Source organism: Rhea americana, unplaced genomic scaffold, assembly GCF_003343005.1.
Source record: "Rhea americana isolate MKP2758 unplaced genomic scaffold, rheAme1 scaffold_14, whole genome shotgun sequence".
Classification (NCBI taxonomy): Eukaryota; Metazoa; Chordata; class Aves; order Rheiformes; family Rheidae; genus Rhea; species Rhea americana.
Genome location: NW_028185483.1, coordinates 4,562,750 through 4,586,247, shown reverse-complemented (window position 1 = coordinate 4,586,247; position 23,498 = coordinate 4,562,750). Strand labels below are relative to the sequence as shown.

The 23,498-nt window shown below is 38.0% G+C and overlaps 1 long non-coding RNA gene across 2 annotated transcripts; it reads left to right on the top strand.

Annotated features, from left to right (window-relative positions):
- Positions 1–1,332: 1,332 nt before the first annotated feature.
- On the top strand, positions 1,333–18,587 carry LOC146599410 (uncharacterized). Of its 2 annotated transcripts, none has more exons than XR_014895021.1 (3): positions 1,333–1,494; positions 2,019–2,284; positions 18,489–18,587. It is a non-coding gene; the product is annotated as an uncharacterized LOC146599410 (long non-coding RNA). The 2 variants fall into 2 exon arrangements; XR_014895020.1 differs by lacking the exon at positions 18,489–18,587 and adding an exon at positions 3,543–3,709.
- Positions 18,588–23,498: the final 4,911 nt, after the last annotated feature.

Genomic DNA, 23,498 nt, shown 5'->3' with positions numbered 1-23,498 from the left:
CAAAACTTTGTGTGATTAATTGGCAGGCTCAGATTTTACAGAAAGTGGTTAAAGAACTCTGCATTGTTAAAGCAGGGTGAAGCTCTCTGCCAGGCCCCTCAGARGGAGGGGGGATTCAAACATGCTGTGCCCTTGTGATGCTTTTTGAGAAAACCTGCTCTGTAAGAGGTCCTGGGCCACGCTGGACTGCTGATTTGCACTGATAGGTGATTAGAAAATTGGTGCTTCGCATGGAAAAGTGGCTGCTGGGGAAATCCCCCTAATCCTGCACAAGCTGCAGAAAGGTTCTGCTTGGCGGCTGCCCCTCTGGCTGCTGGTGCTCCAACACCTGTCACTTTGCTATATTGGGATACTTGACAGTTGTATCTGGAGATTGACAGTTGAGAAGGGGGATGGGGGAAGAGGAGGGGAAGAAAACATGCCCTATATGCCCTCTGTAGATTAAACCAGTGGAAGTCAAGTTATTTGTGGGCAGATAGGAGATACTAAATCAGAACAGCAGAAAGAGGAGTTATTCAGTGTAGTGACTTGAAGAAAACAGCTTTGCCTTTTCAAGGACTCTCTTAGGATTTCTACAGATACAAGCAGAGCCTAACACTGAATTTTTGGAGGAAATAGACGTGACTGGAGAACTCACCTAGTATGTTTGTAGAGGGTAGTGTTACAAGGAACAAAATTAAAGCAACAGTGAAGCTACAGAATCACTAAAAATTAAAACATATTGGAAAAGGTCTGTCATACTTTTGCCAATAATTCTTAAAAAGTTCTTCCTTACAGTTCTACTCCTGCTTGGCCATTCAAGTATAAGTACATTCTGTAGTATAGTATATGTGGGAGTTGCAAACTCAGCCTTCCTTTTATATTTTTATAATCTGATATTTTTATTTTAAAATCTTGCAGGATTTGATGGCCTAATTGAACCTTCTTGATATGGGAGGAGACCTGAAGGTGACTGCTAGCTATTCATGGTTATCGTATATAGAGGTTGATAGTTGGGAAAATTTTCTTGGAGCCCATCCCATTTAAATAGGAAATGTTAGCTCCTATCTCCCATTCTCTTTTTGTTTGTTTGTTTGTTTTTTAATATCTAATTATTTGTTAGACTAAATAAAATGTTAGTTATCCTCTGAATTATTTATTAATGTTAACAAAACACAATAAAGTTGAAATGTCAGAGATTTTCTCAGTTTTTCTTGTACAGCGAACAGTAGTGCGCTGCCCCGTTCCGTTTCCTCAGTAAGCTCTCTTTTTTCCTATGTTGTGAATGTTAACTGAAAGAGGAAAGGGTAATATGTATAATCATTTATCAATTTCCTGTTTCACTTTCAGCTGGTGAACTCAGAACAGTGTTTCAGGTCTTTTAAACTGTTATTCAGAAGAAGACGGGCAAGAGTTTGAGAACAAAACAGAATTTCTCATKTATCCTGATACTCTTAGGCCACATCTGAAATCAGCAACAAGATGTTGGCTTGTGCTTTAAAAAACTTAAATAAGGTAAGATTCCAGTTCCTGTGGTTGCAGACAGTTCCAATTCAAAAACTTATAGCCAATAAAGAGCCAAAATAGTGACAAAGTTATTTGCATTTTTAATACTAAGCCTTTTAAATATGGATGGGACATTTTAAGTAGACCGCATAGCTGCGACATTGCTAACCAAACTTCTTTCTTAGTATGTACTAAATTTGTTATATACGTGACCATCACGTGAATCATATTGGCAATCTGTAGCTTAGTGTAGGCTGCCTGTCTATGGCTGATTACTATGTGGCAAATGTGGGTATTTAAAATGGGCTGAATGTGTGCTCTCTACCCTGTTATAGTAAACATTTGTTATTTCCTGATATGAGTGTTAGGCTCCTGATTGTTTGTAGTAATAAACTTTAGAGAAAAAGAATGTCTTCTAAAAACTTACTGGAACCTTAGATACTCTTAAGCTTTCAATAACTAATTTTTTTTTGAGCAGCCTGAGGACCCTGTGCACTGAATCTGCATTATTTTTTCTTTTTATCTCTTCATAGTAGGAAATTGTTGGTGTCCAGCCCAACCTGCTATTATACCAYGTCATTTGGCTTGCCTCAGCTACATGGCAAAGTAATCTAGCTCATCTTGTCAGCATACCTTCATCAGTACCATGTTTTGCATTAATTTCAGCTTCTTCATAGTCTGTCTGTGACGGCTGTAATGCAACCTGTTGCTGGAGTTCTCACTAGCTTCCCTTAATCATGCAGTCTGCCTCATGCATCCAAGGCATTAGTGCCACTTAAGCAGGATCCCACAGCAAAAGGTAAGCTGAAATTCTAATCATTTTCTAAATCTGCTAGAAAAGACTTACTCAGGCTTCTTTCTTGTTAGGCTTTCTCTATGCAAAGTGGCCTGGCAATCTGGTATCTAATTGCCAGTCTCCCGGTCCATGTGGCTAATCCTGACGGCTGTCATTTGAAGGGAAAGATAACGAGAAGGATTTGAACATGACACTTGTGTGAAGGAGCAAGACATTTTTGTGTTGTTAAAATTAGAGCTAACAATGAGACATGAGAGTTGAATTTTGTTCTTTACTCTTCTAAAATACTGTATAAATATGGATAAATCATTTAATATCGCTGCATTAATTTTGTGCATATAAAATGAAGATGACTTTTTTCCTTCCTCATAAAGCTGCTACAAGGATAATAAAGTACAAGAAGTAGTCAAATCCTGTGATGATGAGCAACACAGAAATGCTTGTAAAGAATATATGCAAACATTGTTGTTGCAGAACAATTACATTGTTCCAGCTCTTCATACCTCTCCTGAGTTCAGCCATCACGTCACTTTAGTACTTCCTCTGTTCTTTTTAATATTATCTTGATTAACCAAAATACTTGGTTGCCTGAAGGTTTCATCCTCTGTACTGAGAGTTAGTCCAGCAATCCCCTTAACTTCTGTGTTTCTTTAGAACTGTTGCACAATCGAGGTGTTCTCACCAGAAAGTGATCAATCTAAACCAATTCTGCAGTTCTCTAAAACCTCCTCTGTAATCTACCAGTGGAAGTCACCTTTGATGCAGATTCAGGAAAGCATTGCTATTCAGAAGATCAGTAAAGTGTCTACTTAAGACCTGTTAAAGTAACCTTCGTTAAACGAAGCCAGTAAACTACAAACAGAAGCTTAAAGCCAGTATATCTGTAAATTAATGAAGACTTGATTTATACGTGCATACGTAAATGCTTTTGAGGTCTACGTTTCTTTTTTTTTTCTCCCTTCTTCCCCCCGTAGTTATATTTTAAGCAGAGTAAGAGCTAGAAGCTCTAGGAAATAAAGATCTTCAAAGCTTCCTTGAAGACATGATGCTGTTCTCCTATCAATGTCTTGACTTTGTGCCCTGTCAAAATGTAAGACACTTATTTACAGTGAGCTAGTTTTCCTCCTCCTCTTAACTTTTCCCATTGATGCTTCTAGGAGGAAGCTTCTTATTCCTTCTTGTTCCTTCTTCTCACACCCATCTTGCTTGATGAGTGCCTTATGCCTTCCTCGAACTATTTTTCTTTGCTTTCCTCCATTAGGATCCTGTTCTGTGAAGCACTTTTAGCACCCAAATGTATTTTGGCCACTGTGTGCTGACTTTGGGGACACTCTTGCCTTAGAGAACTCCGGCTGTCTACACAACTGCTACTGCTATACTTGCTGCRCAGCACGCCAGCAAAGCTCTCTGGGGACATACTGTGAGCGATGCCATTGAACTGACTTACATTTAAGTAACAAAAGGATAGGAGAAGGCCTGAAATCCTTAACTTGAAATTACCATTGGAACCAGTGGATCATGAAACTACAACCTCTTCAATTTTAATGGGAATAAATAGGCTTGTTTTAGCATTTYGGTTTTTGAAAATAAAACCGTTATTCCACACTACAGATTTTTTTTGGTTTGATAAGGCTCTGCCCACTTTGATATCTTGCGTTGCAATTAATGGCCTGATGGATTTACTGGGTATTTTGACCTAGTTGTGTAATTCTGTTCTTGGCTAGATATGTGGAGTGATTTCACTTGAAGTAAGACCTCTGAAATAAAAAGCAAGCACTTTTTCTTTTTTTTAACTAACTTCACAAATACAGTTTAGAAGATGATAACACAGAGGACAGAACACAGCTCAAAAGGCAACATGTTATGATGTGGGAGGTAGTAGCSTATTAAACTGATACAGTCATTAGAGAAAAAGTAGCAAGGAATTAGAAGACTAACAGTTAAAAGAACTTGCTATGTTCTTTTTGATGGGATACAAATAAATTTAGTGTTAGGATCAGAGATTCTTTTGCATAGTATATTCATAAAAAATCTTGCTAGCTGGTGCAGTGAAATTAATTTCTAATGAAACTTCCATCACTCTATAAAATAATCATGGATCCTTGTTAGGCAAATAACACTGATAACAGCAACGCTGGATTGTTAGTCCATTTGCTTAACAGTGGTGTTATTTCAGTAAGATGTTTGTCATATATAACGCTAATATAAACTGATGCCAGATCTTTTAAGGAGTGCTGTGATCAACACCTTTCAGCATTTACTAGTTTTTTTTTTTTTTAGCTAGTTATTACTTCTGTCCCTATATGCATCAGATGCTCTGTAATAAATTCAAATTTGATCTTCATGTAGACATGTCAAGTATTGCTTACTACGGATTAACACCTCTTCTAGCTCTGGTGATCATCAGAAGTTATTTTTGGAAATTACAGGAAATACATGCTTTATCTGAAAAATAGCTAAGGCTAATTCCTAAAAATTGGAGTTAAGCCATGAATAACTTAAAAAATTACATAGATAACTATCACTATGTTACAATACTTCCCTTAAAAATACTTCACTAGCTATAATGAAACAAGAAGGAAACAAGAAATGAAACTCAATAAAAGAAAGAAATTACAAGTCCAGTGTCATCAAATTCTCCTTTATTGTCTTTGCTTATTTTGTTGTTTTCAGTACTTCTACACATCCTTTTTCAAAGCCATATTTACCCAGCAAGCAAGAGTCAGATTCCTCAAGTTTATAGTTTACGTTTCTTAGTTTCTTCTGTGTTGTTTTCTGAGGATGACAAAGAGAAATTTAGATTGACATTCTTTGATTTCACGTTTTTAGTGTTCTAGTCTAATTCTACCTGTAATATGCCTATTTGGTGCTATTGCAGTACTGATAGCTCTCTTAACTGCATTGTATCTTAAAGTGTATCACTGTATGTATTTTCATTGATCATGAAGGAAGATGTTCAAAAATGACATTGTGAGAACTTCTAAGGCCATGGCAACAGAAATAGATTTTACCTCCTGTGCTTCTGTGCAGGAAATGAAAGGTCAGGAGAGTTAAAACATGAGTGCTGATTTTGCTGCAATAAGGTAGAATGTTTCCATGTGATCATAATTTTAAATTATTTCTGCAACTTTGTCACTGCCAAAAGTAATTAGGGTTATGTATTGCAGAGTAAAATGAAATACATAAACACAGAAGGTATCCTGACTTCCTAGAACAGAAACAAATCCTAATTTTTTAGAGGAAGCTGAATCCCAAATAGATAATTCTCTAGAGCTGCAACTCATTTTGAAAAGAATTCTACCAAAATAATCCATAAGGCATGAGTGTATTGTATTGTGTTCTGTTTAAACAGTGAGACTTGAAATGAGACTGGTTTAAAGGAGGAGGAAATTCTCTTTCATAAACATTCTTTGTTTGGGAGTGAGGGGRAAAACAGTAGTTCTCTGCCAGTTTTTTATATGATAATGGGAACCTTACATGGGTTTATGTGGCAGTACATTGTGCACTGGCTTCTATAAACCAGTGTCATGAGGCACAAAGCAAATAAAGACTTTTAAAACTATAATTATTGTTTAGTCAATCCTGTATTTTGGAGCCAGTTTAAAGAGTGGAGAGTAGAGATAACCATTCCTCGAACCAGTAAGGTGTGAATGAGATGAAAGTTAAACAATAGTCTCAAGCTTGGAACGTGTGTTTATACAGGGAAGCAGAGGGTTAAAAAATGTAGCCAACAACTATTGGGAGAAAAAAAAAAGCATAACAAAATTCACAGTTCTGATCTTTGCCTTTGGAAACAGCATGATGAAAGTGAAACCTAGATACTGAACTTAACTCTTTGCACCAGACAGATTACCCTCTCCTGACTGACCTTAGCTGCTCTTCTCTCACTATAAGTGACTTAAGCAGCAGGGTGGGCAGAATCATCAGAGGGCTTCACCTGCAGATAGTGGCATCTGCAACTGTGCCGTTAGTAGTCTCTGTGAAGCACACATGCTTGGAAGTATGATGTACTGGGTCTACTGCCATGGCTCAGACCCATGCAGTAGCTGCACCAAACCCTGCTTCAGTGGAAAACCATGCAAGTGCTATTAATCAGTAATCCTTTACATGTGAATTTGGAGGCTACTTTTGGATCTGTTCAGGTGTATGGTGGTGATGTACCAGGTTACAGCAAACGTTAAGCTTGCAATTAGGTTTTGAATGCCTTCTTTGGTCACAGCAGCAGACAGAACATGTCATGACTAAGTAAATTCCTGCATCCCACAAAGTCAAAGTGGTTGTTTTTCAGTTTTATAATTTATGAATGTATTGTTGGGAATAAACACAGGACTTGTGTGCTGCAGGCACTGTTTAAAGCTCTATCTTGTTGCGCTAGATAACAAAATCCCCCTCACAGACGGTAGCAGGGCCAGACACAATACTTGTAATGAACTGATATTAATATTTTTACAGATATAGTAGCACTTTTGTAAACATGATACTTGTTTCATATCATCTCACCTATGTAGAATCCCCAGTTTCTTTCCACTTGCATGTAAAATCCTGTCACTGCTGTTAGAATGGTATGACCTAGATTTTAAAGCAAAAATACTGAACCCAAGGGGTTTTCAGCTGTAGGCTTGCATTTTCACTGGGACTGAACTTTCCCAAAAGTACATTGGCCTTGATAAAGTTCTGGAACGGGTAAGCTGAGAAGCGAATTCTTACAACTCAACGCCAACTTTCAAGTCCAACTAACATAATTATAGTTTTGCTACTGGCCAGTAGTTCTGCTCTGGATAGCATCAAAGCATTCCCGTAAAACATTTTGAACTACTCCCAGTGACCATTTCTGTGGTCAGTACGTAGTGATTTCTGAGCACACATTAAACTGTGCCTTACCCAAAGAGTTACGAAGGTTTTGTGTACAGGCACCAGCAGAGATCCATTTGAATTACCAGTGTACCTGAAAGCTCAACTTTAAAGACTGTAATTTGCCTGCATGGGCCTTTTGGCAGTCATTACATAACTATACCCCAAACAGTGTCTGGAGTCCATGGCAGTGTCACTAGCATGATCTATCATATTAACCAAGGCTTCCAGAATGGCCTGTGTCAAAAGCTTCAGTGAATCAGTGCCTACAGAATGCTAATTAGACTTTAACGAATTTTATTATTAAAGAGGAAAATACAGATAAAAACTTTGAGAATGCAAAAGGAAAATCTAATTTGGGGGAAAATAAATAATTTGTTTATAAGATGCATTTTTTGGTCTTTTGGTGTAGTGCAGCCTGTGTAAAGAATGTGACCTGCTGGAAGCAAAAAACAGAGTTGAGAGGAATGTTCCTTCTACAGGGAAAGGTTGGTCTAAAGTACATTTATTTGTTGACTTCTTACTCTAAGCATCTAATATACACTAAGGCCAACTAAAAGAAAATATAAAGAAGGAAAAAGGCAGTCTGATGGAACAGCAGGAGACAAAGGGTGACAAAATAAAGTCATCAGAAAATGGCTGTGCCTGAAACCTGACAAAATATGCGTGTATCTGTGTGTGTGTGTGTGTGTGTGTGTGTGTGTGTGTGTGTGTGCACGCGCGCAAAACTAAGGCAAGTTCATCGCTGACTGCAGCTAACCCAAAGTTGCAAATCCTCTTTGAAAACTCAGTTCCATTTTTATTCCACAACAGCCTTAACATCTGTATTTAGTAAATACTTATTCATTAATGATTTATGTGAAATGTTGCTTTTTATATGGAGTTCAAGTTATGGTTTTGCTTTATACTGCAGTTGTGATGCACATGTGTGGGGCGTTTTTAAAGATGAGTAATATCTATTGGAGAAAATGTTGAATTATTTGGGTTTCAAAGTGTACTAGATATTTACCCAGGCCACATTTTCAGTAATGGACTTATTTATATGAGATTGGGGTTCAGCAGTTTCTGTTGAACCAAGGTAAATTTGGATTCTTTTTTTCTGGAATTGATAGCCGTCTTGGAACTACATCAGTGAAAATGAGGTCAGGATATGACTCTTGCTTCTGAAATGGGCTGTTTAGTAAATTAGATAATCCCTTTGCATTGCTGTTTGATTTGAGGGATATCTGTTACTGGAAAAGACAAAGAGACAGATAAATCTGCATCCCTATTTAGATGGTATCTGAAGAATTACTATGAAACATTTCTTGGTGCAATTTTTGAGGTATATATTCAATAGGAAAGACTTGTACGGAGTGGTAAATAAATTAAGTGGCTAAATATTTGCGTTTAACTGTAGCCGTTGCATTTTAATTCCTGTACATTTTTGTGCTGTATGTTTTTATAGTACTATGCGCAACAAAACAGCGTTATACTGTAATGTTTTTATAGGTATACGTAAGATTGTCATAGTTGTCAAGACTGTTCTGATGGTACAGTGGAATTGAGCTTTAATTTTCAAATGCTGATTTTCTATCAGATTCATTCTGCTATTCTTAACTCTTAAGCAACCAACGTTTGACTTAGAGGAAGATAAAAAGTAGGCATTTAATACCATCATTTCTCACTGAGAATAGATTAAAAAATGGTACATTTGAACATTTGTGGGGGAAAAGTGTATGAATGTAAATCAGAACTAAGCACTAGAAATTTTCCATGAGTTAACAGTTTTAAAACAGGTGACTTTTTTTATGTATAAAGAAATTAACAATTCCTTTTGCATAGAGAGTATCTTTATTATTTATTTCCAACTTTTAGAAGTGGCCTGGTTTCCACAGTTATGAGACAATGACAGATACTATCTTTTACACAGGGATTTGAGGTTGAGGATCAGTTCTGAAAACCAGGCCATTTGCTGTTACTTATGCACTGCTGAAACTACCTTAAGATATTCTGGACTGTAAAATATGACTTATCGTTCTCTGATTTTGTGAATTACTTGCAAGACCCTTGTGTTTTCAGGAAAAATATAGCAATTGTTATGGCACCAATGAAGAGCAACAGACCTGAAAATAACAACAACAAAAAAAAATCCTGTTTGCCTGAGCTATAATGAATCATTTTGGGATTTAAATCTTCTATTTTTTTACAGTTTGCAATACTTTTTTAGTTTTATTATGTTTAAAGAAGATAGTGCTGTGTAGGAAATAGCTCCCTGCTCCTTTTGCTTGAAATATGCTATCGCTTTTAAGTTAACAAGCCACATCTTTTAAAGTGTTTGTATGTACCTACACGTACATGTCCATAAATAACAATATTAAAAAACAGGGGAGGGGAAATGTTATGAGAACCACCTCAGTAACTTTATGCACTTAAGCAGTGACTGCTCTTAAGAGTTATGATCCTTTTGTTCTGTGGTGAGCATTGCTGTAGCATCATATTACTATTCTTTTTTTTTCTGTGTATGTTGCCTTGCCTTCTTGGGAAAAAAAAGACGTTGCTTTTGTTATAGGTGTTCCCAGTTTGTAACAGATCAGCAACCCAATTTTGATTCTGTGGTGGGGCGAGACCTTCAGTACCTTTACGGCACTTTCCAAGTGATTTACCACTGTGACTTTTCCTTCATATGACATTTGATATTTCTTAAAAATAATCTGGAATATGCTATACCAAATAAATGGTATAGATTGAAATATCTATCTACCAAGATAACCACATCAAAACTTGCAAAACCAAACGTTATCATGAGAAGCACTGATTTGGTCATAATGCCTGTTTCTGACCTGGAATGGGAATGGCTGCATGGGGAAAAAGTTTGCTTAACAATATACAAGCTTACAAATCATATACTCGGGGAAGAGAAAGTGTACCTAATTTACATAAGTTTAATCTACAGCCAGTACTGTGGTTTGTGGGTGTTCATTACCTACTGTCTTTTTAGATTCTGTGTATTTATTTTTTAAAGGGTTATCTCAGTATAATTCTCCCCTTTTTTTTTGTTTTCCTCCATTGATGCTTATTATAACTGATTAGCAAAAACAAAGTATATTTCAGTCTAAGACTTTTCCTCCGTTTTACCTTTGATTTTTGTTAATATAGGATGCCTCATAGAATATTGAGCTGATTCTTGGCCTGGCAGTGTTTGGGGAGTTCAGTTCTAAGCATTGTTACAACATCTRAAATACTAAGAATAAAATACAGATTACATGGTGAAGAGATTGTTAGAAAGGAAGAGGAAGGAGATGGACTGAAAGATGCATTCAGTACTAAAGACCAAGTCACAAAACTAGTAGCATCATCTAAGAACAGCTTTCTTTGCTTCTGGTGGCTTAAAGCCTGATGTTCTGGGAGGTACTTTCCATAATCTTGAAGTCCTTAACTTAAAGTTGGTTAATAGACTTATGTCTGTTATGGGTGGGAATGGCAGAGCAGGCTAGATTCCTCAGCATCTTCACCTCTCTCAGCCCCCCCCCAGAGGACAACCAGCACAAGTAAATAAAGCCAGGTGCTAATTTAGTTCATGTTTTTTTTTTTTTTTTCCTTCACTTTTGCATGTGAAATACTTGGGTGATACAAGTGCTTTGAGAAACACAGTGACAGAAAGAAAAACATGAACAGTTTGTTGTCCAGGGACTGGATGGCAGTGGTGCGGATTCAAAGCACTACTTCAACAGGATAAGAGGATTAAGCAATCAGGGTAAATTCCTTTCCTTATAAATTCAGTGGAAACTTTACTGTTCTCTTTACTGAGATAAAGGTTCTACTCTTATTCCTTAGCAAAGAGAGTTATGATTAAATTGGAATGGTGGGATTCTTTTTTCCTGTATAGAGTTTGTTCCAATGGTTCTGAAGATGGAGAGAGAATGATGAAACATGAGACTGCCTTACTTTCAGTTGACCTTTCCTGTTCCTTTCACATAAGCTTTTCTATCAAGCATCATCCACATACATGATATCTCACCTTAGGAATGCATCTAATGTTTCATTTTGTCCTTAGTTAGAATTCTAGAGTTATCTTTTTCCAAGCGTCAGTGCCGCTAACATTTTGTTCTTCCCATGGTTTCCAGCACACTTCGACAAATTTTGACTATCCTTTGACCAGCTTTGTTGTCACTCCTCTGTGCATTACTGCTTCTCAGCTTGTCATATAATAACTGAAACACTAAGACATATAAGAGCATGGGAAATGACATATATCACCCAGTTGTCATGTTTGGAATTGTAACAGCTCTGTTCCACATGRTATAGCTGTAAATTAAAATTTTCCATTGACCTGAAGCTTAGAAGGGTATTCTCAGTTCAGTATTTGCTTAGTCAGTTTTGCCATTCTTAATATACTTGTATCTGGTTTTGATCCCTGTTTCTTATTTCATTTTGTTTTTCCTAGTAATCATTTTTTTTTGTCACATCCTTACTCTTATGTGAGATGACTTTGCAACTACTCTTGATGTTTTGAAGGAGTGTAAGGCTTTGATTGTAAAATCATTGGGCCAAAAGTACATAAAATCCTACATGTTTTGTGTATGTAAGAAGTTATAAAGATTGACTTTTTTAGTACCAAAGTAGACTATGATAAGAAAATGACATTTTTGAAAATTGATGTATCTGAAATTATTCAAGATAGGAAGGTTTTATGAAACCTGTCCTCAAAAATTCTGGGATGAACATATTTGTCTATTTAAAAGTTAACTAAAGTTCAGAGAAAAATTCAAGATGATTTGGTTTTGATAGTGTAATACAGAACTACTTCTAGTAACTTAGAGTTTGCTTAAAACACCTACTTTGTATCAGGACCAACATGTTGAAGCAAATTTGAGATTCTCTGTTCTAGCCGTTTTGGAGTTGTAGCAGACCTGAGATCATGTAATTTCTCTAAAAACTTTGAAATCATGCAAACACTTTTTCTGATTTGTTTCGAACTTTACAGGTAAGTTCTGCCTTGGCGTACAGTGTTACTTGTAGAATTTTAGACATGTTGGTTTGGTTTTGTTGAAGTTGARATTCTATATGTCAAAATCAGCCTTCTAATGGAAGGATTGTTTCAACCTTAACAGTGGAGAGACTATTGTTTCTTTATTATAAAGTAACAGATATTTTAGAAGTGCTTTGAAGTTGTTCCAGCCTCTTCACAGAGCTGTGAAATCTGATACTTCAGCTTTTAAGCAGTTTGTGAAAGTACTGTAGTACTTGTGGAATTAATTCAGTGACTTCCAAACTTGAGTCTTTTCTGGGAATGGGAAGAAAGAGTTTAGGAAGGGAGGATGGGGGGAAAAAAAAGAAAAAATGGCTTCAATAGCGTGTGGCAGTTAACTGTCAACTTTGGCATCTTTTCAGTTTTGCGGCTTCATGCTTTCTAGAGATAAACTCTGACTTTCCCCTAAGGATTGAACGATTTTGTTTTCTATTCCACTGAAACACTTAGACTTGTATGACTGGAGGAGTTAAATGAGATACAGAACTACCAAAAACAGCACTATCATGCTCTTAGTATATTTTTGGTTGCAAAATGTTTGTTGTATTTTGTTTCTATTTGCATTAGTTCCTCAATATTTTGTCATCTGTAAAATGGGCAAACACTCTCCCTGCCCCCAAATCTGTGTTACCATGCTTTGTAGTGTTTGATCTGGCTTTGCCTGAAACCTTTTATCCTATTAACAGGTGTATTAAAGATTTTCTGTGGGCACAGCGCATTCCTGCATAGTGTCTGTGACAGGGGATCTAGTGTAAAAGCAGAGAGAGAGAGCAACTCTTAGAGCAACCAGATCTTGAAAGAGTCGATCTTCCTTCTCCTTCTCCTTGTTGTTAGAGCTGAAATGTGAGCTGGCAGCGAGGCCTTTCTTTGTGCTGTGCAGCCTATTGCTTTTGTTTTATTTTCAACAGAGTTTAAGGGAAGTGTCCGCCACATTTCTTCTGAGTGCTTTGTGGACTTGTCTTGACTAGTAGAGTAAAGTTGAGTTATAACTTCAGTTTTGCCCCAACTCAAGTCCTGTTCAAAGGCAGAAGCCTTTAACATGAGGACGGTGGTGTTTTTTGCTTGAATTGACTGGCTTGTCTGGTCACATAGGCTACAGCTCGGGTTAACACAGTTTGTCAGCTGCTAACACAATTATTCTGTGCAGTAATCCAATCCCTCTGTGCAGTGCAAGGGTTATTTTGCAACGCGGCTGCTCTCAGCTAATGATCCCAAAGAGATGGCATGCAGCGAGGGACAAACATGTTTTAATACATTGAAAATCAGGAGAAGAAAGGAAAAAAAAAGTGAAAAAGCTGCACTTTACTGCCTAATGTGAAAGACTGTGTGAGCATGTAGGGAAAAGTCAGAAAGCATAGGCTTAAACTGAATTACAACCAGCAAGGAAGGAAGAGTAGTAAGGAAATACTTAAGAAGTAATCAAGGTGCTGAAAAGTAGAAGTTTATTGTTTAATGTGGAAATGAGCAAATAATAGGTGACYCAGGCAAAAGTATTTGATGTCTTTCTCCCTTCAGCTGCCACAGAGAAAATTGATTATGACCAGATGTTTAAAATGCTCAGTTTTAACAAAACTATGTAGAAATGAAAAAGGAACAGGTCAGGTGTACTTGATAGATCAGTGACATTATGCATGTCAGCAGAGCTTGAGACCGTACCTTAGAATATTAGAAATTTGCAAATGCATTCTRCCTTTATCTTTTGGAGTGGTGGTAGATGGATAAGTTTCCTCACGATGTCAAGAAGGCAAATATATTACTTACATTTGAAAATGCAGGGACAGCTGAGAGGAAGGAGGCCATGGAGAATTTACAGGAAGCTAACTCTTAATAACTAGAACGAATAATGGAATACATGCTTAAATGTTACTTTAAAATCTTTCTTGTCCTTACGAATACCATAAATAACTATCGTGTTGTTAATGTGGACAGGGGTCTAGTAGGTTTGGGAGAATCTTTTTCAAAGGCAAGGCAGGACACAATCACACGTAACATGCCTGTAAGCAAATTAGGGTGCTAGATTAAAACATAGTAAAATAGGCATGTGACAGACAGACAAATTTGACCTAGTGGGCAATTTTCAACAGTTTGCTGCCAAATTGGACACTGTAACAAGTGTATTCTCGAAGGGGAGACTTCTCATTCTAATGCTGTTCAGCAGCATTAGGTGATTAACTTGGATACTGCAGTATAAGAAAGTCTGTTACAAAAATGTTGAAGTGACACCAAATTCAGCAAAGTAATGAACATTTTGGATTTACAGGTTTGGAGTTAAAATGCCCATGATCAACTTGAGAAATTATTAAAAAAAAAAGGGGGGGGGAGGGGGTAAAGATGGAGAGGTGTTTTACTGGCTTACAAAAACAATARGAGACAACATTTTGGTTCTGTTTTAAGAAAAAAGAAGCCTCACTTTGAGGTTTATTAGCAGGAATATAGTATGTAAAACAAGCTTGGAGTAAATTTCTGCTCTATTCAGCAGGTATGAAGTGTATGAGCTGCAATACAGTTTTGGGGTACTGCTGCAGGAAAAGACGTAGACAGCAGAAATATAGGAAGTTCAGAGGTGAACAGTAGAAATGAGATGCAAAGAAACATGTCCCTGGGGAAATGATAAAAATTTTGGATTTGTTTGGTCCATATAAGACTACGTGGGGGTCCTGAGAACAGCTTCCATATATTAAAAATATTGCAAATAAGTAGCCATTATATGATGGCYACTGATCAGTTGATCTTTGACTCTTGGGATGAATGAGCTAACAGGGATTTAGAATTTCTAATCTAAAGACTGCTTAGAAAGGACATAAAGTCTTTGTTGCTGTAGTCTTTAAAAACAGCATAGATATGTGGTACTTGCTTGTTTCTCGRAGGTGGGATATGGACTAGATGACTTCCTGAGATTCCTTCCACTTCTCTGTTCCTGTGACTTCTCTGACGTGAGGCTCACTGGGGAAGTATTAACCTGAGTACAAAGAACTCAGGTTAACTGTGCACTAAAGACACTGCGCTCAGCTTAAAAAAGGTCATTTTAGAACCTGACTGGAGAAACTGTGTGTCATGTAGCAACAGGGTCTGAAGAGGATGTTGGAGTGTGAATGGTAGCTTCAGAAATGATGTAGACTGATTGGAGAGGCTCCAAAGTGTAAATGATAAAAAACAAACAAACAAACAAACAAACAAAAAAAAAACTAGAAAACAAACCTACAAAGAAGATTGAAACAAATTGGGTTGGTTAGAAAATAAAAGAGCAGAGGAAACGTAACAGGAGTTTTCAGATACAGAAAAGGCTGCTGTAAAGAAGAATAGTCTGTTCTTCACAGAGAATAAAAGCTATGTGGTAGATGAAACAAGAATTAATAGAACTAGATTACAGCATTCAAAGAACATGTTTTTAAAAAAGTGTGTGTGGGGAAGCCTTTCCAAAGCAAGGATAGTGGAGCGCTGGAAGAGATTGCTAGGGTGTCACTGATGGTCTTGAAGAACAGGTTAGAGAAATATCTCTCAGGAATGACAGAGATAGTTGTTCCTACTTTGGGACCTAGGGGGTACTGGATGTCCTTTCAATGTCCCTATCTGATTTCTTTTTTCAGGGATCTTTTTCTCCTGAGGAGGAATGTTTTGCCTTGATATTTGAGGTACTTGGGGATTAAATTGATTTACTTTTTAAAATAGAATTGTTACTCTGTGTTCTTAACTAATTTCTCTGCCTAGCAAGTAGGGAAAGTAGCCAGGACTACATATAAGTTTTTTATTTTTCCTCTTCCTACTTGTCTGTGGCAATGAATTACCTCGAAAATTATTTTAATGAGAAAAATTGTTAATGCAATACATCATTAATAGTAGCTAAAGAATTAAAAATAAAAAAAACCAACAACAACAAGCACAACAAAACTTGCCAAATAGCACCTCCAGACTCAGACACCTATCAGTTCTGGCATTAGCTATTTAGAGAGGTTGGAATAGTTTGTCTTCAGTAATGCAAATATTTTGCAGAAGTGAGTCATCTTTGCCACAGACTTTGGGGCACAGTAAGGAGCTGCTTTTTGCAGGACCACAGCTCAAGAAGTTGCTGTGTGTCAGAATTACCATCTGCTGGTATTTGTCAGTGTGCTAAAGTGGGAGTTATTTTTCATTGCCTTCAGGGGTGAGCTAAAGTAAATCTCTTCTGCTTGCTGTAGAAATCTTTCCAACTTTAAGAGATAATAAGCACATCTGGAGAATAGACATCCAAAGATATTAAACACCATGGTCTTGGATAGGAGCTCTGTCCTCAGAAACTTCTTAAACTGCAGATTTCCAGAAAGCAGACACTATGTTAGAGGAGAGATCGTGCTGGAAGTGCCCTGTTTTATTCTTCCAATCCGTTGCTGGCCACTGTTGGAAGGTGGGCCAGAGGGTCCTTAGTCTCACCAAGGCTGGCAGTTTAGATGCTGGAAATCAGAGTGCTAAAAGTTTGGGTGCCTGGAGGTTACCCAGAATGGGTGTTGTAGAAAAAATGGCCTGCAAAATATTGATTACTATAGAAAAATAGGCAGCTGGACTGAAGCAACAGGGGCTGGCACCTGTGGTGAAATGGGAAGCAAAGTAGATTAAACTTCTTTTGGAAAGAACAGCTGGTGAATGTGATGATTTGAATACCAACCCTCTATTTAAACACACCTCATCAGGAGGAGTCACTGCAGAGCATTCTCTTGGCTGTGTATTGATGAAGTAGTTCAGTGCTATGCGATCAGAAATTGGGCAGAACTGGTATTTTACTATTTTTCATTCAGGTTTTTTCAMTTGTGTTTCTTAACCTTAACCTCTTAATTCATATATCAAATTAACAGATTTTCCTGTTCCCCCCCCCATATTTTTTTCTAAGGGGATACTGTGTGCTGATAGAAACAAAAAATTTTAGGCAAAAAGTGTAATTTATTTTGGGTGTCTTTATCTTCCATCAATGACAAGAAGAGCTGTAAAATCTCTTTCTCTTTGCAGAACCCAGTTTGTGTTTCAATGGATAGGTCTAGTCAGAGCTAAAAGGAAATTTTGCAATATATGTTTTTGTAGAGAAGACTCCCAATGCTAATGAGCAGTAGAATCTGTCTTGAGGAAACAGTTTGTAACTAAAAATAGATTACAGCCTAACTGTAACTAAAATCAGATTGCAGAAACCAAGTTATTCAGATTCCTGGTTTCTACTGCAGAAGGAGATGAGTCTATTACAAACAGCTCTGATTATTACAAAATTTAAAATGTGCCAACTGAGCCCTGTTTTGAAATTAATGCACTTGTGAGCTTCCATCAAATACGCTTACAGCATTCTCTGGAGATTTTCTTCAGACTCTCAAAAGCCAATAGGAAACCAGTTTGTAGTTATGAGGCCAAAAGGAAAAACAGTGCACACAATCTATTTATAGAATACGAAGCCAAACAGTGTGATAAAGGCCAAATGAAAGCTTTCAGCAAGAGGCTCCTTTTTGTTCCCAGTCACATGATCTTTACATGGAACTATGCAATTTACTGTGGAAATTAAATCATTGATTAGAAAGGAACCTTTCAGTCTTTCCTTACTGTTTAAAATAGGTACACTTGTGACTTTGGCTATTTTGAGAAATTCTCTTAGCAGAAGTTTTTGYAGGGACCAGTACTTCTCCTGTGAGTGCCTGTGGAGGTGGGGACCAAAGGGTGCACCAAAGAGCCTTCAGTTTTCAACATTCAAAAGCACTGTTCTGCCAAGTACAAAATGCAGAATTCTCATGCATGAATCTCAGATCTTCAGGACCCTAGGATGAAGATCTCTTTGCACTGAACTTTTAATGTTTAAAGGCAGTAGTAAAGGCAAGTGAAGATGAAACCAACCTCACTAATTGTTTTTGGGTGCCGTCATCCACTGAAATTAAATATTCTTGTTCCCTATTTCCGTCCTTTAATTGTCAATGCAATGAGCAGAGGACAGCTGTATCCTAGGAATTTATCAACCAAAAATATGCCTTATCCAGGTACATTTTAATACGTTTTCTTGAATCCTCAATAGCTCAGGTCAAATGTCTATGATTCATCTCTGAAGTGCTATTTTAAGCAATTCTGACCTTGAGAAAAAACCTTGACCTGGGTGCAATTTTTGTGGCCTAGGCTCAGCTCTGTATTCGACTCTTTCAGAAACGTAGGAGTTGCTAGTTCTTCTATGCTTACATAAATCAGATGCATTACTGCTTGACTAAGTGTCATGTCTCCTGAGAGGGGAGTGGTACTGAGGAGAAATTGCATGAATTGTGTCCCTCGGGTTCAGGCAGATTAAAATCAGTGGCTTATCCTCAGATAGATTTCTTTTTCATTCTCTTTTCTTTCTTCTTTGTGTTGCAGGAGGCTGAAGAGACTGGATAGTTAATCTCCCAAATATTAGAGATGACATTATCATTTGAGAATGTTTTCACAGCTAAGGTGATTTATGGCAGCAGCCTTTTTCCCTGGACATAGCAGAATACCTGCAGGTTTGTACTGTACCTGTTACCTGAGCTCCTTACTGCTTTGGTGGATCAGGCCATCACCTAAAAAACCTGTCACATTTCACCTTTGTCAGACTCCTCTTCAGTCCTGGAAGCTCATGTGTTTGCTCAAACAGCATTTAGACTTCATGCACTAATTCAGCATTGTGACAAGTGGAAAAGTGGATGAAATATCAAGGCCTTAATAGATAGTCTTGCTTTACGGGAGCAGAACGCTACTGCAAGGAAGCTGGGTAGCAAGGATCAACGAACGTGATGCATGTATCTGTATTCCCATATGTCAGTCTCTCAGAGAATTTCACAGGTTTGTTAATGGGAACAAGGCTTTTCAGTACAGCTTCTTTGGAGCCCTTACAGAGAGATGTGAGTGTACTCTAGAACCTTGATGAGTGATAAGAGGAAACAGCGAAAGACAAATTTCCGMTGCTGTTTCTTAGACACATGACCTGCTTCATAAGTCAGGAGTCACTCTGAGTTTAAAGAAATCAATTCTGGCTTCCTCCCAGGATGTGAGCTCTGAAGAGCTCTGTTTTATATGTGTATTTTTGTGTGTATGTATGTATACACAGACTTAATGCTATTTTCAAATGCACAGTGGATTTTAAGGGAGTTACAGAAACAGCAGGAGGGAGGAAGACTAATTCTGTAGTCAACATGTGACCCAAATACTGTGACTGAGTAGATCCAAGGCAGAAAAGAAGGGCAATAAAGCAAAGCCAGAGATGAGATTGGGGGCAGCCCTACAGAATGTAGTCCAGTCTAACTGCTGGAAAAATTTCCATGTCCTCTCTCTCTCTATCAGAGAGTATGGGGGGAGGGGCAGAGGACTAACAAACACCTCTCCTGCCTTCCCAGCACATGGCTGCTAAGGAGGCACAATCTCAGTCTGGTGGAGCAGACATGCAGGACACCCCTGGGACACTGACTTCTAACACCTTGCCCTCAGCCATGCGCTACAGAGCTCACCAGGGGAGGAAGGTCAGGGCTTGTTGCTCCTTTGGGCATGTCTTGCAGGAACAGGCTGTCCTAAGGAGAAGCACTACAATTTTACCTGAAGCATTTGTTGTCCAGTGAATACAGTTGTGCAGTTCTTCCTTGCACATGCTTRTTATCAGTGTGAGAACAATTGGAACAGGCTTTAATGAGTGTTGCTGAAGACTACAACTGACTTCAACCAAAAAAAAGAAAAGTTAGAAAATGTGGAGGAAAAGGAGGAAAAAAAAAGTCATCCTTGTATTCTCTGGAAAATTCCTTTGTTTCATTTTTGCACACATACCCTGCTCTGTTCTCCAGCGAGGGAATATGTTCTTTGCTCATTCTAGCCCATGTGCAGGCTACGGCATCTGGTTGCCCCGGTTGACAGAGGTGATGGCTGGCTTGGTGAGTGTAGGTGTTTGGAACTGCATGAGCTTGGCTTTAATTCCCTTAGACAGGCATTTCAGAGTATGTTATGGAGTCTCAGTTCATTTGTTCCTGTCTATTGTGGTATCACTGGTAGTTTTTCATAGTTATTTCTGCATGAAGCCAGTATAGCTCTTCCACCTAAGCTAGGTTATGACCTGAACTACAGTCAAAACATTAAAGATGGAAAAATAAAACAACCCTCCATATTCTCATTCCCTTAGCAACCACCTGGAGTAGGGATGAGTCTAAGAGACCAGCTTTAAAGCTCTTCTACTGGAACACTAACGGATACAAACCCGCCTTGCCATGCTGTCTGTCTCTCTCTCTGAGACTTACTTCTTGCTAGCATGGAACAAGCTGATCCCATTCATTACTGTCACCTTCAAATATAAACCTGCTGGAACAGATAGCCCTTCAGAAAGCCATCCCATGCTCCCACTATGTGCTAACAAACAAGACTGCTTGTAAGAGCATACCATAAAGTGGCAGAGTGTTCTTTTATTTTGTTTTCAATGATCTAGAGGAACAARAGGCACAGAAGACCAGCTTAAGGATATTCAAATCACAAGAAAAAGAATATGTAGCTGACTACATGTAGTATTCCAGAAAAATAAACACCACTTGTAAATATCTAGTCCTCTTTCCATCTCTGAAGCATTTCTGCTGGGTGATGCAAGAACCTGAGGGGAGAGTTTGGAAAGCYGTTACCCTTAGGGCTGCAGTCATCCTGCATCTTCAGGGTAGAACAGAACAACCTGTAAAATCTGGAGGTGGAGAATGTAGTGCTCTGCTTTCTGTTGTGTCATCTCTGCTGAGCCTTTGGAGTGCCTTGCATCCTACTGAAGTACATTTAAAAGGTGTATGCACAGGCACACAGTTTACTGTAAAGGCTTAAAAGATGACATTTAATGGGTGCATGCCTGTTCTAAGAGGCTGCTGAAAGTACCTCCTAAAATACAGGACTAGATTGCATGCTTGTGTGTGCTCTCAGCTGTCCCAAATTGGGTTTTGTCATGTTGCTCCAGATGCAGAGGTAGTCCATTGGCAAAGAAGTGGATCTCTCCTGGCATGGCTGGAGGGGAGCCTGAGTGCCTGGAAAAGCAGGGGCTTGTTAGAAGGGCACCCACCTGAGAGGTTTAGCTGAGCTTTCAGTCCTAAGGGCTCTCTGGAGTCGCTGTAAAGTAAAGCAGCCTTTACTCAGAGATTTCTCTGGCACAAAGGCAGTGTTAGGATTGGGAGGCTGCCAGATCTGCAGGTTTTACTGTTAATAGACATGTTTTGAAGTAAGCATTGGTTTGTAAAGTATTATGTAAAGTGATAGGTCTCTCTCCTGAAGAGTGGCTGAAGCTTCGGGAGTGTTGTGACTTTTATGTATTTCTCTTTCTTTTGCTGTTATTGTTGCAAAGACTATTGCAAGAAGACTAGTTGTTTTGCTGTATGAATTCATCTACTTCTGCCCCTTGTTCTTTATCTGAAGTTAGTGATGTGAAAGTCCAGGTAGATATGCCAGGTTTACTTAGCCAATTTCAGGTCTAAGAGCTTCCAAAATATAACAGAATTGCTGGCTTTGGATGCTAGCCCACAGGATGTGTATGGTTCTGATGCAACGTGTTTGATTCTCTGCAACATCACCTCCCTTTTAAGTGCTTTGCTTATATTGAAATAAGAGCTAAATAAGCATCACCATATCATGATTCATATATGTATGCATGCATGCAGGTTTGTGTGCCTACAGAAATAAGCAGATAGGGAATACACTGTGATACTTGTGGTGTTTGATACGCATATATTTGCATAACAAAACCTAGTGTATTCTGTTTTCATTCTTACACGGACTTGTCAGATTACTTAATTTGGAGTCTTACCCTATGCTTTAATGCCAAGGCTAGCCAGCAGGCAGGCAGGTGAGCTGAATGGCTAGATCCCCTACAAGTTGGTCTTYCCTCCTCTTCTTCCCCTGTTCTGCTCTGTTTGCTCTTTTTTCGTTTTTTCCTCACAGTTGTGGTGRTGGTATTGTTTTAGATTATGAGCTACTCAGGTCAGGAGGTACTTCACCTACATGTTTACATTATACCTAGTAGTATGGGGCTCTAATCCCAAATTTGGGTCTGTGTGCTACTGCAATATAAATAATAATAAGTGTAGTTGCTTTGGCATGCAATCATGCTGTAATCACTGCAGCTCTACTGCACTTGTGGGCACCACCCGTTGTAAGATTGTTTTCCTAATTTTTAACTGGAAATTATGCTGTGTATAATATAAATAACCCCCAGCATCACAATAGAATAATGAGCAACAGCACAGCAAACACTTTAAGCTGTGCCTATGGTGAGAGCATTTTCTTACAACAGTGCAAATATGCTGTATGCACTTCTCTATTTGTTGGACATTTTGGGATGTGTAAATATAACTAATCTCATCTAGGTTATTGTGATAGGATTTTATTAGAGAGTCTAAGCTCAGAAACCTCCTGAGGCTCAAAGGATATGGGAAACAGGTGTTTTTTGAAGCCTTGGAAGTTATGCTACAATTAGTTTTTTCCTTTCCTTTGGGCTTAATAATATAATAAAGTTGGGATATTATAGCTATTGTCATATTGCTAATAAGAAAATATGCAAATACAGCAAAAGCATGAATTTTCCAGGCTGCTTAGCAAGTAACTGGTTGTGTACAGAATGGCCTTCAATGCTAAGCACATCCTTCTGTCATAGACAGCTCCTCTTATTTATGATGGCAGTAAAACTACTGAGTATTATTGGACAAATTTCTCATGCATGGAACAAAAATATCAGACATCTTACTCAAGTCTTTCAGTATATAACAACAGGTTTGGGGTTTCAAAAGTTTAGTCCTGAGGATAAACAAATAAAGTTGTAAAGAGCACACGTTGCTAATATGATTGCGCCTTATTAGCATAATAGTTTTCAAATAAACAACCAGCTAATGTCTCTAATAAGCAATTACTCTGCAATGAATACTGCAAATGGAGCCCACTGGTGGATAACAGATAACAGTAAAATCTGTCAATAAAACAAATATTTTTCTGCCTGAACAGCTCCGTCTACTCCAAGAGAAGAGCAGAGCTGCCTAGGTATTTTTATAGTCTGATATTTGACAGCCAGACATGTTACAGCACTGCTCTTCTTACATGTTGCTATAATGTTATGTGGAGTCTTTAGTCTTTATGATGTTAGTATAATAATAAAATGAGGCAGAGATCCTTACTTAGTTGGAAGCTACCTATTTGAGTACTTGGATGAGATAAAACTAAAGCAAGATTACTACCAGAAATAGCAATTTGCAAGATTGCTAGTTTTCTTTCTCTCATGAAGAGAAGATCATAATTAAAAATTCAGAGTCCACCTTATCTCTAAAACATGCAAATGATTGGATGTTGTCTCTTAGCATTCTTTTCTTATTAGCATTCTAAAACATAAAAGATCATTTACAATGGCAAAAAATA